We start from the raw sequence: 19,659 nt of genomic DNA on the forward strand, positions 1-19,659 counted from the left end.
AGGGAGCAGGGAGCATCTGATTGGGGGAAAGTATTTTGAATTCGGAGGGTCGGTACGTGGGGGCTATCAGTAGTGATTCGGCGGCGGCATTAGCGGGACAATTCGGTTTCCCTCCCACCCACCCTATTGTGTTTTATGGTTTACTGTTTGCTTATTGAATTGAACATGTTGTGTTTGGGCGGGTCGTCGCAGCGGGGGCGCTTGGTCCGAGCCTGCAGAGTTAAAATGATGTCTGATGGTAAAGGGATTTCAACATTAGACAGGTGATGGTCGACAACTGGGCTGTTGTATGGATGTGGTCCCTTGCTGGAAGGAGGCGGGGACCACGGAGGCCAGACCCTTGGCAGGCGGAGGCGAGGGTCCACTCGAGTTGGCTCCTTGTCAGAGGACATCGGAGGCCGGAACTTGGAGTGAGTGCCAATTTATTCGAGCCGGGTGGCTGGAGAAGGCTATCCTGCCGGAGTGGCGGATAGACGGGGAGGGAATGTTGAGATCCCACAATAATAATAAATGATTGTTGTTTCAGGGCTCGGACCATTTATGAATAAAGCTGCGGCCTTTGTTTTTCCCAAACCATTGTCTTGGAGTTATTTCTATGTTCAGGGTGGATGCGAGTGAGTGTGGTCCTGTATGTACATATTATGTGTTTGCTGTGGTACTGCAAACTGGTGGTCAGCCTGCTCGTTCACAGCTTCAGCTATATTCAGTGCAGCTGGCTCTATAGGGTTAACCTCTGACTTAAAGCAATGGTGACTGGGATTTTTTTCTCGTGTTGCCAATTTAGGGATTTTGTCTCTAGCAACTTTTTAAAATTTGATGGCAACTTTTCAACTTCAAATGCATCAGGGAGCTAATTTAGAGATTTTTTTTTAACAAGTTAGCAACAAATCTAGCGATTTTCTCATATTATGAAATTTGCATTGGGGTCCCCACTTGGGCCTGATTTTCAAAAGCGTTTACATACTTAAAAATGGGTTTTACACGTGGAAATGCACTTTATCGAGTAAATGAGCTTTTGAAAATTGTTACAATATATGCCATTGAATTGTCCAGGGGATTTTCTCATAGAAGTGCACTTTATTCGAGAAAATGGCTTTTGAAAATTGCTACGATAGAATGTTACATTTACACATGTAACTCCTTTGAAAATAACCTCTTTACTGAGCATGTCTGGAAGAGAGAGTGAGACTTCTGGCTAGAGTGCTGCAAAAAAGTTCTAGAGAGTGATTTCTCCTCTGGCTAGAGTGTCTGACTGGTTCAGGCTTGTTCCTCCCCCTCCCACCACTCACCCCAGCACCTGACTCCTCCTCCACCCAGACACTCGCACTAAGGACTCAAGTGAGGTTACAGCTGAACTCACTTTGCCAGAAGGCGAAATAAATAATAGGGATGTGAATCGTGTCCTCGATCGTCTTAACGATCGATTTCGGCTGGGAGGGGGAGGGAATCGTATTGTTGCCGTTTGGGGGGGTAAAATATCGTGAAAAATCGTGAAAAATCAAAAAAACGTAAAATCGCAAAACCGGCACATTAAAACCCCCTAAAACCCACCCCCGACCCTTTAAATTAAATCCCCCACCCTCCCGAACCCCCCCCCCAAATGACTTAAATAACCTGCAGGTCCAGCGGCGGTCCGGAACGGCAGCGGTCCGGAACGGGTTCCTGCTACTGAATCTTGTTGTCTTCAGCCGGCGCCATTTTCCAAAATGGCGCCGAAAAATGGCGGCGGCCATAGACGAACACGATTGGACGGCAGGAGGTCCTTCCGGACCCCCGCTGGACTTTTGGCAAGTCTTGTGGGGGTCAGGAGGCCCCCCCCCAAGCTGGCCAAAAGTTCCTGGCGGTCCAGCGGGGGTCAGGGAGCGATTTCCCGCCGCGAATCGTTTTCGTACGGAAAATGGCGCCGGCAGGAGATCGACTGCAGGAGGTCGTTCAGCGAGGCGCCGGAACCCTCGCTGAACGACCTCCTGCAGTCGATCTCCTGCCGGCGCCATTTTCCGTACGAAAACGATTCGCGGCGGGAAATCACTCCCTGACCCCCGCTGGACCTCCAGGAACTTTTGGCCAGCTTGGGGGGGGCCTCCTGACCCCCACAAGACTTGCCAAAAGTCCAGCGGGGGTCCGGAAGGACCTCCTGCCGTCCAATCGTGTTCGTCTATGGCCGCCGCCATTTTTCGGCGCCATTTTGGAAAATGGCGCCGGCTGAAGACAACAAGATTCAGTAGCAGGAGCCCGTTCCGGACCGCTGCCGTTCCGGACCGCCGCTGGACCCGCAGGTTATTTAAGTCATTGGGGGGGGGGGTTCGGGAGGGTGGGGGATTTAATTTAAAGGGTTGGGGGTGGGTTTTAGGGGGTTTTAGTGTGCCGGCTCACGATTCTAACGATTTATAACGATAAATCGTTAGAATCTCTATTGTATTGTGTTCCATAACGGTTTAAGACGATATTAAAATTATCGGACGATAATTTTAATCGTCCTAAAACGATTCACATCCCTAATAAATAATCACAGGAAAAAAAGCAGGCGTCACAATGTTATTATCACCCTATGAGTGACGAATTGACAGCAGCAGTCAAGTTTTGTGTTTTTATTTTTTTACTGCGTTGCTGGGTCCTGAGAGATATTTTTCCCTCCCAGGGGCACTTTCTCTCTGAGCCTGGCTTCCTTGCCTCTTCTCGCTTGCCTTTTATTCTCATCCACTTAACTGTGACCGTGGCAAAGGAAAGTGCCATGTGCTTGCCCACTTTCTTCTCCTTGGGCGTCTCTGAGGGAGTGCAAGGTCAGTAGCAGCAGATTCCCCTGATTGTTAGTATAACCTTTGTAGGGACTGCTAAATCCCAAGGGCACACAATCTTATATCTTCTGGGGCTGCTCTGGCTAAACATTCACTCCCACATTGAATCTTAATCCCTGGGGGGGGGACTCTTTTTATGGGGGGGGGAGCTCTCGCTTATGGCCTGGATGATGAAAAGAGGTTGCCAGTGTTTGTGCTGTACTTTAAGTGCTTCTCGTGGGGTGAGAAGCTGTAGAAATAATTAGACAGGATCAGGACTGTTAGAGTTCCTCAAAAGGGGCCGAACTGGAGCCTGGTAATATGCCGCAGGCCTCCTAGATTGTGATTTTAAAAGTAATGAACCTCATCTCAAAATCACTCATTACTATGCTAATTGTTGGAGTGTGTCTTCAGTTTAACCTCCTTAAAGGAAGTGAGTCTGAGAAATGATATCTTAATCTCTATACTGTGAACTCAATACTCCATATTGGATAAAACCTCCAACCAGGCTGCTGGCCTGAAATGCCCAAACTACACTCTGCTTGTCCAAATAATGAGAACAGGATCAGGGATCTCTTTTAGTTTTTCCTTTTCACATATTTTTATCTGTTTTACTAAATTTTATATTTTAGTGTTCATTTGTTAAATAGCTTTCTATTATCTTATTTTTTCTAGAGTCTTCAATCATCCCTTGTTCCCGTGTTCAGTATTTATACTGCACGTTTAGCTACTTTTTATCCAATTTGGAGAGTTTTCACAGTGGATCTAGTGATTTTCTTCAACTTAGAGTTGGCAACACTGGTGGTAAGCTCTGAATTCTGGTCAGTTCTACACTGACCAGGCCTATGTGAATCAGCAGCTTACCTGGCCAACACTGCATAATTATTTTCATTTTACCTGTCCTTATTTCTGTGGCCCAGACTACACTGGTTGCTGTAAGGGCATTTTGCCTGTTAATAAAGTTTGGATCTGAACAAGCAGCCTCCTTTGCTGGGGAGTAAGGACCAAGTTAAGCTATCTGTTGATGCTGTGAATAGGAAACACATACCGGAGACAGATTACTCTTGGTTCTTGTTCCTGTCTTTTATCTTTTCTGGCTGTGCAGCTCCCACCAAGTGGATATTAGTGTACATAATAAAAGTTGGTTAATATCTGCTGGCTTCTCCTCCTACTATTCTTTGGGGGTTTTTTTAAATCTAATATTCAATATCATTTTCAAATGTGGCCTATGATCTTACCCATAATCAACCAAGAGGCTGGTGAAATGAAACTATTCAGAAAAGAACACAGAAAACTGAACTTAAACCATTATATCCAAAGAGTAAAAGTGCAAAACATCTATTGTCAGTCTAGAACAATCTTCTTAGTATTTTTTGTTGAGCTAAATAGTTTTCATAAAAATTATCTCCAAATTGTGAAGGTAATTTTCAAAGGAGCTACGCGCACAAACGCATCATACTATTATAGTAAATTTCAAAAGCCATTTACTCAAGTAATGTGCATTTACTCGAGTAAAACCCAGTTTTACGTGTATAAATGCTTTTTAAATTCAGGCCCCAACAATTTGATACTTTAATTGTGGTAAACCAACAAATTAGGCATCGAAACATCTTTTACTAAAACAAAAAATCTCATTTTAAACAAAACATGCTTTCAATGGTGATAACTTATCTTATATGTAGAGGATGCAAGTAGAGAAGGATAGAATGTTTTGAAGTTGATGAAGTCCAGCATGCCTAAAAGGCAAACACACAGAAGCCAATGTGGTCCAGGGTTTGCCACATGGCTGCTTCAGGGCGATCATTCTAAAAAAAAAAAAAAAAAAGGTAGGGGGTAAATAAAAGTAATTCACATTATCTTATCAATTATTAAAATATTCAAAATACAAGGCACTTACAGATCCTGGGTGAAAAGTACAAGTTCAAGTGGTAACATACTTATTATCGAACTTATTAGACCCAGGCAAACATCATGATGAAGTGCAATATATATATATTTAAATAAATGTAACCAATTAAATTGTTTTAAAAATAAAATCCCAGATACCTGACCAATAAAAAATGTTGCAGGACTTATGAGATTTAAAATCAGTCCGATCAAACTAGATTTAAGCAAATCACCAAGTGACATTAGGACCTTTAAATAACAATAGCCAATCATCCCATCAGTGTCACAAAACTGTGAATAGTCATTCAAATATTGAATGATATCTGAAACTAATGTAAAGGAGTCTTACACATATTCTGGCTATTCAAGCACTGCATATATTTTTCAAAGAAACAAATCCCATTCAATATTTTGAAGCTGTCTCTCAGCCATTCCATCCTGCCTGCCTTGCTTTAGCTTCCTGCCGGGATCATAGCTGTGCCGTCTGCGGACTGTGTCGCCTCCCCCTGCTGAAATCTTCAAGGGGCAGGAGCTTTTAAGTCGCGAGCGGACACCAGAGGCACTTACCATCTGCCTCCAGTATCTTACCTCCTATTGCCATCTGAGGCTTTTGAAGCTGTCTCTCAGCCGTTCCATCCTGCCTGCCTTTCTTCAGCTTCCTGTCACGACCATCACGCACCATCCATAGACTGTGTTGCCTCACCCCCTCTGACGTTATCAAGGGGCACGGGATTTTAAGGTGCGCACAAAAGGCATAGGGGAATTGTTCCATCCCTTTTATCATTTAGTCACTCTTTTCTATACCTTTTCTAATTCTGCTATATCTTTTTTAAAATGTGGTGACCAGAACATCACAGAATACTCAAGATGAGGTCACACCATGAAGCATTACAGAGGCATTATGACAGTCTCTGTTTTATTCTCCATTACTTTCCTAATAATCCCTAGCATTCTATTTGCTTGCTTGGCTGCTGCTGCTGTTACGACTGTCACTGCCTGATGTCTCCACTCCACCCTCCTTACCTCTCTGGCGACTCTTCCTGCGGTTGAGGGACGTTTGGCTGCCGCGGCGTCTGCCTGCCGTCCACTCTGGTGTCCCCGGTCTGGCTTGGGCGCTGTCTCCCGCCATGCTGTCCAGCTGTCTTAGGGCGCGTGCGCCACGCGGCCCTGCTTCACTTTCTTTGGCGCGAACCTCAGGGGCGTCCCCCTGTGATGACATCACCCATCCCCGGATACAAAAAGCCTACGCTACTGCTAGCTAATCGAGTTAGCAAGGAGAACTATTGGGGATTCCTTACGGATGGGATTCGCTCTCCTTACCTAGCTACTCTGCCTCTCCATTATTGGACTTACTCTATTTGGGGTACCCGCTCCTCAGGGGCCTCTCTCTTCTCTTTCAGGTCGCTATCTGGAACCAGTACTCGCTCCTCGAGGGCCCATGTTCCTGATTTCTGCCTGGACTTCACTTCTGCCTGGAAGATACCGCTACCTACACCATCATTGAGTTACCATCTACTTCTCTCAGAGCTGTTCCCTGGAACCAGGTACTCGCTCCTCGAGGGCCTGTCTTTACTTCAGCTCCTGTGTTCCCTACCGAGAGAAACCACTGTGTGAGTACTCAACCAACGAGGCTCTATTCCAGAACCCTGCATATACTTCATTGTACTCACTATCTCAGTTTCTCTTCACTACAGCACAGCCATTGTGGGATCGCTGTTCCAGAGCCCTGAGGGACTACAAGCCCAGCCGGGCTTCATCTCTGCTCACTACTGCCACCTCTGGTGGCTCCTCAATACTGTTAATAAAAGATCTATCTGTGTTGTGTGTCCTAAGCTGAGCCTGACCCGCTATATTTCAGAACATGATGAACGACATCCTGCGGGACCTGCTGTACAAGAGTATCGTGGTATACCTGGATGATATCCTGATATTTTCCCAGGATTTGCCCACTCATCTAGAGGATGTCAAGCAAGTACTACGCCGACTCCATGAACACCGGCTCTACGCCAAACTCTCCAAGTGTGAATTTCATAAAGACTCAGTGCCTTTTCTTGGCTATATTGTATCTAAAGATGGCTTCCAGATGGACCCTCAAAAGCTCGAGAGTATCAAAAATTGGTCCCAACCTACCAGCCTGAAGGCCCTGAGACGATTCCTGGGGTTTACCAACTATTATAGAAGCTTTATAAAGAACTACTCTTCTTTAACAGTACCTTTGACTGCAATGACCCGCAAGAGTGCCAACATTTCAAAATGGTCTGCGGAGGCCATTTCCGCGTTTGGGAAACTAAAGATTGCCTTTTCCATGGAACCATGCTTGCGGCATCCTGACCCCAACAAGCCCTTTATCGTAGAAGTTGACGCTTCAGATGTCGGCATGGGGGCTGTTTTGAGCCAGACTGGAGACTCTAAAGCCTTACGTCCCTGCTCTTTCTTCTCACGTTTCTCCCTGGCAGAGAAGAACTATAGGATCAGCGATAAAGAGCTTTTGGCAATAAAGCTTGCATTCGAGGAATGGCGGCCTTGGCTTGAAGGCGCTCAACATCAAATAACCATATTCACGGACCACAAAAATCTAGAGTATCTCCGCCATGCGCAACGTCTTAACCACAGACAAGCTAGATGGTCCTTATTTTTCAATTAAGAACATAAGAACATAAGAAAATGCCATACTGGGTCAGACCAAGGGTCCATCAAGCCCAGTATCCTGTTTCCAACAGTGGCCAATCCAGGCCATAAGAACCTGGCAAGTACCCAAAAACTAAGTCTATTCCATGTAACCATTGCTAATGGCAGTGGCTATTCTCTAAGTGAACTTAATAGCAGGTAATGGACTTCTCCTCCAAGAACTTATCCAATCCTTTTTTAAACACAGCTATACTAACTGCACTAATCACATTCTCTGGCAACAAATTCCAGAGTTTAATTGTGCGTTGAGTAAAAAAGAACTTTCTCCGATTAGTTTTAAATATGCCCCATGCTAACTTCATGGAGTGCCCCCTAGTCTTTCTACTATCCGAAAGAGTAAATAACCGATTCACATCTACCCGTTCTAGACCTCTCATGATTTTAAACACCTCTATCATATCCCCCCCTCAGTCGTCTCTTCTCCAAGCTGAAAAGTCCTAACCTCTTTAGTCTTTCCTCATAGGAGAGTTGTTCCATTCCCCTTATCATTTTGGTAGCCCTTCTCTGTACCTTCTCCATCGCAATTATATCTTTTTTGAGATGCAGCGACCAGAATTGTACACAGTATTCAAAGTGTGGTCTCACCATGGAGCGATACAGAGGCATTTTGACATTTTCCGTTTTATTCATCATTCCTTTCTAATAATTCCCAACATTCTGTTTGCTTTTTTGACTGCTGCAGCACACTGCACCGACGATTTCAATGTGTTATCCACTATGAAACCTAGATCTCTTTCTTGGGTTGTAGCACCTAATTGTTTCGACTTTGTGCTTAAATATCGCCCCGGAGACAGAAATACCAGAGCTGATGCCTTATCATGCTCCTTTCTCTCGGAGGATGTGCCTGAAGAACCTCAGCACATAATTGACCCGAAGAAAGTCATCTTGGCGACTACACATTCTGTACCCACTGGTAAGACCATCGTGCCTAAACACCTCAGGAAGAAAGTGCTCTTTTGGGTGAACAATTCCAAGCTGGCTGGCCATCCTGGTCAACGCCGTACCCTGCTCACGATCCAGATGTTTTATTGGTGGCCTACTATCAAGGAGGATACCCTATCCTACGTGGCATCCTGTACCAACTGTTCCAAACACAAACCTGCTTCTGGCCAACTGTGGGGTTTGCTGCAACCACTGCCAGTTCTGGAACAGCCCTGGTCACACATCGCTACTGATTTTGTACTCAATTTACCCCCTTCTGGAGGAATGAATCCCATCTGGGTAACAGTCGATCGCTTCAGCAAGATGGCCCATTTCGTGGCGCTGCCTGGCTTATCTTCAGCCTAGGAGCTTGTGAAGCTCTTCTTATCGCACATTTTTCGCCTTCACGGCCTACCAAGCACATTGTCTCAGACCAAGGATCTCAGTTCACGGCAAGATTCTGGAGGGCCTTGGGCAAGTTATTCGATATCTCTCTAGACTACACTTCAGCCTGTCAACCGCAATCAAATGGCCAAACAGAATGGATGAATAGAACCTTAAAACAGTTCATTCAAGCCTACGTGAGTTGCCGTCAGAATAACTGGGCTGAACTGCTACCTTGAGCTGAATTCGCCATCAACTCTCATCCAGCAACATCAACTGGCTCAACACCTTTTGAAGTGGTATATGGACGCTCTCCAACCCCGCCCTTCCACTGAAGCTCTCAGTGACGTCCCTCATCAGCACATTCTACTGCTGATGAAATCCATAACCTGTGAACTCAGACGAAAGACATGCTAGTTAAAGCAAGTGACCGCGCTAAGAAGTTCTATGATACTCACCATTCCCAAGCGCCTGTCTTCAAACCCGGTGATAAAGACTGGTTATCTACCAAACATCTCAGACTGAAATTATCCTCCACTCAGTTCACTCCTAGCTACGTTGGACCATTCCCAATCCTCCGACATCTTGGCAACATCACCTACAGTCTGAAGTTACCACTCGAACTAAACATCCACAACGCTTTTCATGTTTCACTCTTGAAACCTCTCATACTCAGTGAATTATCTTCCAAGACTCAGGAACCACCTGCCATCAACGCAAAAGATGACCTAGAATTCACGGTTGAAGAGATTCTTGATGAACGAAGACGAGGCAACACATTTGAATACCTCCTTTCTTGGGAGGGTTTTGGCCCCGAAGAAAACTCTTGGGAGCCTCAGGCTAACATCCTTGATAAAGAGATGCTCCGTCAATTTCATCTCGCATATCCTTCAAAACCTAAACCTGGTACCCACAGAGAAGACCGTCCTTTGAAGGGGGGTACTGTTACGACTGTCGCTGTCTGTCATCTCCACTCCGCCTTCCTTACCTCTCTGGCGACCCTTCCCGCGGTTGACGGATGTTTGGCTGCCGCAGCGTGTGCCTGCCATCCTCTCCGGCGTTCCCAGTCCGGCTTGGACGCTGCCTTCCGCCATGCTGTCCAGCTGCCTAAGGGTATGCACGCCGCATGGCCCTGCTTCAAATACTTTCTTTGGCGCGAACCTCAGGGGCATCCCCCTGTGATGATGTCATGCATCCCCGGATACAAAAAGCCTACACTACTGCTAGCTAATCGAGTTAGCAAGGTGAACTATAGGGGATTCCTTACGGATGGGATTCAATCTCCTTACCTAGCTACTCTGCCTTTCCATTATTGGACTTACTCTATTTATTTATTTATTTATTTATTTATTTATTTATTGTTATACCGAGTTTCATGATAGGCATCACATCAACCCGGTTTACAAATAACAAGGAGTGTAAAGCATAACGTAACGTAAAAAACAATATTTTCAATAAGAACCTTGAACTTTAAATACAGTGAATCAGAAAAAGGGAGAGGGAAAGTTACAAAAAACAAGGAAAATAAACTTGGGATGGAAGGGGAGAAATTGAACAGCACAATATTTACATTTCAGCCTATTGATACATTAGAATAGCAAGAGAAAAAATAAGACTATGAAACGGTACATAGGTAATCAAATGAATAAATATGACACAGTTGTGAATGGTAATAGTATGATAAATATTCAGCAGGAATTAGTGAGAGAGGGTTTGAGGTTGGTTGATTCGTGTTTACATTCCATTATTGCATACGAGTTAGTGCTAGTGAGAGGAGGTTTTATTCAAGGCTTGGAAATGCTTTTTTGAAAAGCCAAGTTTTTAGTCTTTTCCTAAATGTTAAAGAGCATGGCTCTTGTCTCAAATCAGGTGGGATCGAGTTCCAGAGAGCTGGACCTGCTGATGAGAAGGCTCTGAGACTCAAGGATTTATGTTGGTAGGTTTTGGCCTTTGGAATTTGGAGTGACTCTTTGTAGTGTTCCCTGATAGGCCTGGCGGAGGTGAATTTTTTAAGTGGTATTTGTAGGTCGAGTTGCGTGTGTTGGTTGATAGTTTTGTAAATGATGTTAATGGTTTTGTATATGATTCTATAGTGGATCGGAAGCCAATGGAGGTTTTTGAGAATAGGTGAAATGTGGTCAATTTTCCTGGAATTTGTAAGGACTCTGGCTGCAGAGTTCTGAACCATTTGTAAAGGTTTGGTGTAAGAAGCTGGGAGGCCTAATAGTAATGAGTTGCAATAATCTAGTTTGGAAAAAATTATTGCTTGCAAGATTGTTCTGAAGTCCTGAGTGTGAAACAGCGGTTTTATTCTTTTCAGGATATGTAATTTGTAGAAGCAATCTTTGGTGGTTTGGTTAATGAATGTTTTGAGGTTGAGACGATTGTCTAGGATGGCTCCTAAGTCTCTTACGTGGGTTGTTTGAAGGAGTATGGGTGGTTTAGGAAGTGTGTTATTGTTTTCCGGTGATATGAGCAGGAATTCTGTTTTCGAAGCATTGAGTACAAGGTTTAGACTGTTGAGGAGAAGTTTAATTTCTAATAGGCAACTGTCCCAGTATTCCATTGTTTTTGAGATTGATTCTTTTATAGGGATTACGATCTGTACGTCGTCTGCAAAAAGGAAATGTTTCAGGCTTAATTTTGTAAGTAGTTGGCAGAGTGGTAGCAGGTACTCATTGAAAAGGGTGGGTGAAAGTGATGATCCTTGCGGCACTCCTCTATTAGAAGGGTGGTATTGGGATTCTTTATTATGAATTTTGACTCTGTATCCTCTGTTTTCTAGAAATGTTTTGAACCAGTTTAGTGTGGCACCTGTTAAACCAATGTTTGCCAGCTGTTTTAGAAGAAGGGCGTGGTTGACGGTGTCAAAGGCCGCCGAGAAGTCAAGGAGGATTAGTAAATATGCTTGGCCTTTATCAATACCAGAGAGTAGGTAGTCCATGAGTGAAATTAGTAGCGTTTCGGTGCTTGCGGCTTTGCGAAAACCATATTGGTTTGGGGACAGAATACTGTGGTCCTCTAGGTAGTTGGATAGTTGGGTGTTTACCAGTTTTTCCATGATTTTAGCTATAAATGGTAGGTTGGAAATAGGGCGGAAGTTGTTGGGATCACATGCATTTAGATTTGGTTTTTTTAGCAGTGGCTTGATTGAGGCAGTTTTTAGGTCATCTGGGTAGATGCCATGTGATAAGGAGCAGTTTATAATATCTGCTAGGGTTTTTGCTATTGTGTCCGGGATAAGAAGAAGCATTTTGGTAGGGATTTGATCAAATGGGTGTGATGACGGTTTCATTCTTTTTAATACATTTTGTATCTCTGTGATTGTGATGGGTTCAAAGGCATTAAGCTGGATGTCTTTATTTTGGGGAAGATATGTGTTATCTGGAGACGTAGTGTTTGGAATCAGCTGATTAAGGAGATCCGATATTTTTTTGTTAAAATGAAGAGCCAATTCGTCTGCTTTAGTCTGGGCTTGTTCGGGTGGTATATCTGGAGTGATAGGTTTAGTGAGGCTGGAAACGAAGGCGAATAGAGCTTTTGAGTCAAAGCTGAGATGATGAACCTTTCGGGCATAGTAGTCTCTTTTGATTTTCAACGTGGTACTTTTGTAAAGATGGAGTGATCGTTTGTAATCAGAGAGTGAGGCTGGTGAAGGGGCTTTGCGCCATTTTCTTTCTTTTTGCCGAAGTAATTGTTTGAGTTTTCGTAGTTCATCATTATACCAGGGATGTCGTTTGGATGTATTAGCAGACCTTGTTTTGGTTGTCAGTGGGCAGAGAGTGTTTGCTATAGATTTTGTTATTTTGGACCAGGATTGGAGGGCAGCGTTAGGGGTAGATAGTTCAATGAGTGGTAGATCCGAGGTTAGAGCTTTACTTAGATGTTCCGAGTTGCAAGGTTTTCTGTATAGGAAAGAGGGTCTTGAGTTGAGTTTGGAGTCTGATCGAGGTAAGGAAAAGCTGGTGGAGATTAGAGAGTGATCTGACCATGGGACTTTTTTGCAATTTGGTTGTTTTGTAAGAGAAATACCAGTGTTTGTAAAGAGTAGATCGAGCGTGTGGCCTGCTTTGTGGGTGGGTTTATTGATTTGTTGTCTGAATCCCATCGCTGACAGTGCGGTAAGGAGGGCTTCACAGTTTGTAGAGAGGGGAACTTTGTCAACATGTAAATTGAAGTCACCCAGGATTATAGCAGGGGAGTCAAGATTGAGATGCAGAGTTATGGTTTCGATGATAGGAGAGGAGTCTGACTCTAGTAAGCCTGGAGGGGCGTAGACTAGCAGGATTTGGAGTTGTTCTGATTTGAACAATCCTAGTTCTAGTTTATTTACTGTACTGATGGGGTGGTGTGAGAACCTTAAGGATTTTTTTGCAGCTAGGAAGATACCCCCTCCTCTTTTTTTTTGTCTTGGGATGGAGAAGAAATCATAAGTCTGCGTTGGTAATTGGTTAATGAGTGTGATGTCCGTGGATTTGAGCCATGTTTCTGTTATGGCGCAAACGTCTGGGGTTGGGTCCTGCAGTATGTCGTTGAGTATAAGAGTTTTGTTGGTGAGAGATTGGGCGTTGAATAGGATTATGGTGAATAGGGTGAGGCCTAGTAACTGTGTAGTGGGGGAAATCATGATTGGGATGAGTGATTTGTAGGTGCGTGGTCGGTAGTACATTATTGTTCAGGTTGGATTGGTGCTGGATGAGTGCTACTGGAGCTTGGATGTGCTGCTAGAGACTGGATGTGTGCTTCTGTAGCCTGGATGAGTGCTGCTAGAGATTGGATGCGTGCCTCTGGAGACTGGATGAGTGTTGCAGGAGACTGGATGAGTGCTGCAGGAGACTGGATGAGTGCCTCTGGAGACTGGATGAGTGCTGCAGGAGACTGGATGAGTGCTGCAGGAGATTGGATGAGTGCTGCTGGATGAGTGCCTCTGGGGACCGGATGAGTGCTGCAGGAGATTGGATGAGTGCTGCAAGAGACTGGTTGAGTGCCTCTGGAGACTGGATGAGTGCTGCTGGAGACTGGATGAGTGCCGCTGGAGACTGGATGAGTGCAGCTGGAGATTGGATGAGTGCTGCAGGAGACTGGATGAGTGCTGCAGGAGACTGGATGAGTGCCGCTGGAGACTGGATGAGTGCCGCTGGAGACTGGATGAGTGCTGCAGGAGATTGGATGAGTGCTGCTGGATGAGTGCCTCTGGGGACTGGATGAGTGCTGCAGGAGATTGGATGAGTGCCGCAGGAGACTGGATGAGTGCCGCTGGAGACTGGATGAGTGCCGCAGGAGACTGGATGAGTGCTGCAGGAGATTGGATGAGTGCTGCAGGAGACTGGATGAGTGCCGCTGGAGACTGGATGAGTGCTGCAGGAGATTGGATGAGTGCTGCTGGATGAGTGCCTCTGGGGACTGGATGAGTGCTGCAAGAGATTGGATGAGTGCTGCAGGAGACTGGTTGAGTGCTGCAGGAGACTGGTTGAGTGCCTCTGGAGACTGGTTGAGTGCTGCAGGAGACTGGATGAGTGCCGCTGGAGACTGGATGAGTGCTGCAGGAGACTGGATGAGTGCCGCAGGAGACTGGATGAGTGCCGCAGGAGATTGGATGAGTGCTGCAGGAGACTGGATGAATGCTTCTGGAGACTGGATGGGTGGATGTGTGATCGCTGGATGGATGGATAAGGGTGGGTAATGGCTCTTGCTCTGGGAAGCTCCAAGGGGCGCGCTAAGGGGCAAGCCCCTTAGGTTGCGCTCCTTCGGGTGCGCGACGCACGGCGCGCGACGCCTGTGGGAGGCGCGGTAATTTAAAGGCCTTTGTTGAGCCCTCTGATAGGCCTAGAGCCTCTCAGGGGCGTGATTCACTCACCGCGCTGGGTCGGCAGCTTTTTAGTTTCGTTTTTGTGTGTGTCCTTATTTTCTTTAGTTTCTGCGTCTTTTCTCGTTGCTGTGGTCCGCCTCCACAGCACGGCTCGAGGCAGAGTCTCCACTTGGGTCTGCACGAAGGGGCGAGTAGCACTGTTGTGGTGGGGTCGTGTAGCGAAAGGAGGGCCTTTCGTCTGAATCCTCACAAAGGCTCACAAAGGAGCGCACTAAGGGGCAGGCCCCTTAGGTTTGGGGTATCCACTCCTCGGGAGCTTCTCTCTTCTCTTTCAGGTTGCTGTCTGGAACTGGTACTCGCTCCTCGAGGGCCCATGTTCCTGGACTTGCTGCCTGGACTTCACTTCTGCCTGGAAGATACTGTTGCCTACACCATCAGTGAGTTACCATCTACTTCTCTCAGAGCTGTTCCCTGGAACCAGGTACTCGCTCCTCGAGAGCCTGTCTCTACTTCAGCACAGCCATTTTGGGATCGCTGTTCCAGAGCCCTGAGGGACTACAAGCCCAGCCGGGCTTCATCTCTGCTCACTACTGCCACCTCTGGTGGCTCCTCAATACTGTTAATAAAAGATCTATCTGTGTTGTGTGTCCTAAGCTGAGCCTGACCTGTGGCCCCTCACGGGACTTCCCCCTGTGGGCGTGGTCAGCAGCCACAGTGTCCAAGGGTCCACCCAAAACCTTACAAACAATAACAGCTGCACACTGAGCAGAAGATTTCAACGTATTTTCAATGACGATACCTAGATCCTTTTCCTGAGTGGTGACTCCTAATGTGGAACCTTGCATTATGTAGCTATAATTTTGGTTACTCTTCCCTAAGTTCATCACTTTGAACTTGTCCAAATTAAATTTCATTTGCATGCCCAGTCTCCCAATTTTGCAATTTCCTCTTGCAATTTCTCACAATCCTCTTGTGATTCAACCTGTTTGAATAATTTTGTGTCATCTGCAAATTTGATCATGTCACTTGTTGTTCCCATTTCCAGGTCATTTATAAATATATTAAAAAGCAATGTTCCCAGAACATTTCCCTGGGACACTCTACTATTTACCTTAATCCATTGGAAAAATTTATCATTTAGCCCTACTCTCTGTTTTCTATCTTTAACTAGTTGATGATCCACAATAGGACACTGCACCCTATCCCATGACTTTTTAATTTCCTAAGAGATTTCTCACGAGGGACTTTGTCAAATGCTTTCTGGAAAACCAGATATACTATATCAACTGGCTCACCTTTATCCAGATGTTATTTATGCCCTCAAAAAAATGTGGCAAATTTGTGAGGCAAGACTTCCCTTGACTAAATGCATCTGGCTTTGTCCCATTAAACTATGCCTATCTATATGTCCAGCAATTTTGTTCTTTATGAGTTTTTACCATTTTGCCTCGCACAGATGTCAGACTCATTGATCACCCTTTGATCTTTTTTTAAAAATTGGCATTACATTTGCTTTCCTCTGGTTTTCAGATGTTATTGATAGTTTACAAATTTCCAATAACAGGTCCGCAATTTCATTTCTCAGTTCTTTCAGCACTCTGGAATTTATACAATATGGTCCAGGTGATTTGCTCTAGTATATCTTCCAGGTTCACTGAGATTTGTTTCAGCTCTTTTGAATCATCACCTTTGAATATAATTTCTGGCATGAATATATCTCTTAGATCTTCCTCAGTGAATACTGAAGCAAAGAAGTAATTTAGTCTTTCTGCTATGGCTTTGTCATCTCCCCTTTTACCCCTTGATCATCTGATGGTCCAACTGTCTCCCATCTCTCTCTAGTCTCTTGAAACCAAGCCAGTTTTTGTGAAGGTTCCTCCAACAATCCTGTATTCCTTGATTGTAGATTATGAGTAGGAGTCTAAATCTTGAAGAGTGTTTGCACATGGAAAAGAGTTAATCTAAAGCAGGTGGTGTACCAAAACAAAAATTGTATACTTTAAATGCCACTGAATCAGAAGCCAGTACAATTTATAAAGTACAGATGAAATACACTCTCGAATGTGCATGCCTAAAATAAGTCTTGCAGTGGCATTTTGCAACAACTGAAGTGCTTTTAAGGCCATAGCGGGATACCCAAGTATATTACAGTGCAGTAGTCGAGAGTTGGTAAAACTAAACTTGGATGACAGAACGGAAATCATCAGCATTAAGCAAGGGCTTTATGCCACAAAGTAGACACAATTTAAAGAAGCCAGATCTAATTGTTGTCTTAATTTATTGTTGGAAAGAAAATCTAGAATTTAACCAGACACCAAAGGATGAATTTTAAAATGGTCCCATGCGTAAAAATTAGCACTTACGCGCATGGCCGGGCCCTGTGCGCGCCGCGTGCATTCTCAATAGGGCCCAGCCATGTGCGTAAGTGCCGATATGCGCATAAGTGCCGGGCCCTGAAAAAGGGGCGGGCCGGGGGCGTGGTCTGGTTGGAGAGGGGCAGGATGGGGCAGGACAAAGGCCAGCCAGGACAGCGGGCATTAGCTGCTGTCCCGGGTAGCACACACTGGCATTTGGCCAGCGCACGCAAACTACTTCCGCTCCAGGGGAGCAATAAGTAATAAAACAAAAAAAAGTAAGTTGCTGGGAAGGGTTTATAGGGTGGGGAGAGGAGGTTAGGGTAGGGGTAGGAAAGTTCCCTCCCAGTCCACTCTTTAAGTGGAGCGAACTGGGAGGGAACTGGGGAAGGACCGATTGCGTCGCCGCGCATATTTGACTAAATTTCCCCCCACCTGCATGTTCTGCCCGCACATGTGCGCGTGGATTTTAAAATCCAGGTGTACATATGCATGCGGCCCATGGATTTTCTAACATGCGCATGTTAGAAAATCAGCACATCCATGTACATGCACCGGGAACCATGCACACATGGGCGCGTGTGTGCATGTTTTTAAATCTACCCCCAAGTCTTTTAACATGATGTGTTGTGAAACAGTCAAGGGCATGTTATTGCATAACAGTGTGGCAGGAATATCAGAGCCAGAGGTATGACCCATTGCGAGCTATCAGAGTGACTAGGTAAGGAAATTGTATAAACATGGATTTGTACAAAACAAGAGATTCTCTCTCATCAGATGAAATGCAGCAACTATAGGGATGTGCATTCGTTTGCAATGAAATAGGAAATGAAGATGATATTTCCTATTTCGTTGCATTTCGGGGGGCCGACAAGAGGAAAGGAAAACCCACAAAATTTTGTGTGGTTTTCCTATTGTTTTTTCGGTGGGGGAGAAAAGGCACATTTTAAAAATAAAAACCCAAACCCACCCTTCAAATTTAATTAATTACAATCCCCTACCGTTCTGGCCCCCCCCCCCTCCCAAGACTTGCCGAAAGTCCCTGGTGGTCCAACGGGGGTCCCGGGAGTGATCTCCCCCTCTCGGGCCGTCGGCTGCTACTAATCAAAATGGCACTGGTGGCTCTTTGCTCTTACCATGTGTCAGGGCTACCGGTGCCATTGGTCGGCCCCTGTCACATGGTAGGAGCAATGGATGGCCCACACCATTAAGATTAGTGGCAACCGATGGCTCGAGAGGGGGAGATTGCTGGACCACCAGGGACTTTCTGCAAGTCTTGGGGGGGGGGGGGTCAGGACGGTGGGAGGATGTAATTAATTAAATTTGAATGGTTGGGGTGGGTTTGGGGGTTTTTTCGGGGCAGCTGAAAAACATCTGCCCGAACCGCAGGAAAACAAAATTTCCCGTGGCAGACCAATAACGAAGGCCTAACCAAAAGGTTCGGCCGAATCACATCTCTAGCACAAACACAAAAATTTCAGAGAATTGAATTTTTCCCGAAATTGTTTCTGATTAACGGGACACTCTCTGAGAGATCTTGCCAAGATGATTAAACTACAGACAATGTAAGGAAAACATTTCTCATGGCCCCTCCTGAAGGAAAGATGGTTTTTCTATGACTTGAGGCTGATGGTGATGGCGATTGATGGAAGAGAGGAGTTCTGGAATACGCTTCTCCTGCTTGATTGATAATGGATGGTGCAAAAATCAATGTTGCTGCAACATCAACAGAGAAATCCTGAGATCCTAGAAAGCAGAAAGTATAAGATGATGCAAGAAAGCAGATAGAAGACTGTGCTAAAGCACATTACGCCAGTCATTTTTGTGCAATGCTGTTGCCATAATCATTTCTTCTGTTTAATACAGACAACAATGTGCATATTTCCTTGCTGAAAATCCAAATATTTTCTGTTTTACTTGCGTCAGCACTGATTAGCTGACATCATCATCCTACATACCAGCACAGACTCCAGCTGCTGTATTCAGAGCACGAAAAATGATAATGTGTCTGATGCCTGTTTGTATGCTAAGCCCCAGTCTCTGGGGATTCAAAATTCACATGTAGTTGAGCAGATGATGTACTGGACCTGACCCAAAGTCAAGGGCTGTATTTCTCAAACTGGATAGGGAACTAAAAACCATAATATTCTTTCCCCTCTGTGACCCCTCTGATTGCACCCCTTAAGTCCAAAGTCTTCAGTCTCACTTTTCTGTTAACAGAGGGATGCCTCTCATGAACCCACACCTTGGGATAAAGGAGGATCTCACTCAAGAGGTATCTTCAACAAAACGTTTATTTTCTGGGGTTCCCAGCAATCAGAGATGAACAAGATTACAATTCACTGAACAAGATTACAATTCACTGATTAAATCACCTTCCCTTTTCTTCCCCTAACTAAGGACAGCCTTCTGAAATGTGATTGGTCCTTTCACTTACATGTGACAGTGAAGGGACCAATCGGCAATAAGTGAAGGAGTGAATAAATTAATATTAAGTGCCTGACACTTTAATATTGATTTATACACTCCGGTGCTGGTAATAAGGTTGGGAGAATGGACACTGAATTTATCAGCATCCGTTTTCCTAACCTGTACATGTGCGCACGCTGTCAAGGAGGCGCTAGGGGTGCACAATCTCCCCTAGTGCCTCCTCGACAGTGCGAGCCCTAATTTAAATATTGCATCACGTCCCCAGGAGAGGTGCCTTGGGGCACGTTAGGAAAGCAGGCGCTGAACACACAACGCTTGCTTTCAGCGCAACATTTCTGCATTGGCCCCTTAGTGCTGGCAGTTAGGGTTGTTTTGGTATGGGAGGTTACCATTACTATATTATAATGGTAAT

Source organism: Rhinatrema bivittatum, chromosome 1, assembly GCF_901001135.1.
Source record: "Rhinatrema bivittatum chromosome 1, aRhiBiv1.1, whole genome shotgun sequence".
In the NCBI taxonomy this organism is placed as follows: domain Eukaryota; kingdom Metazoa; phylum Chordata; class Amphibia; order Gymnophiona; family Rhinatrematidae; genus Rhinatrema; species Rhinatrema bivittatum.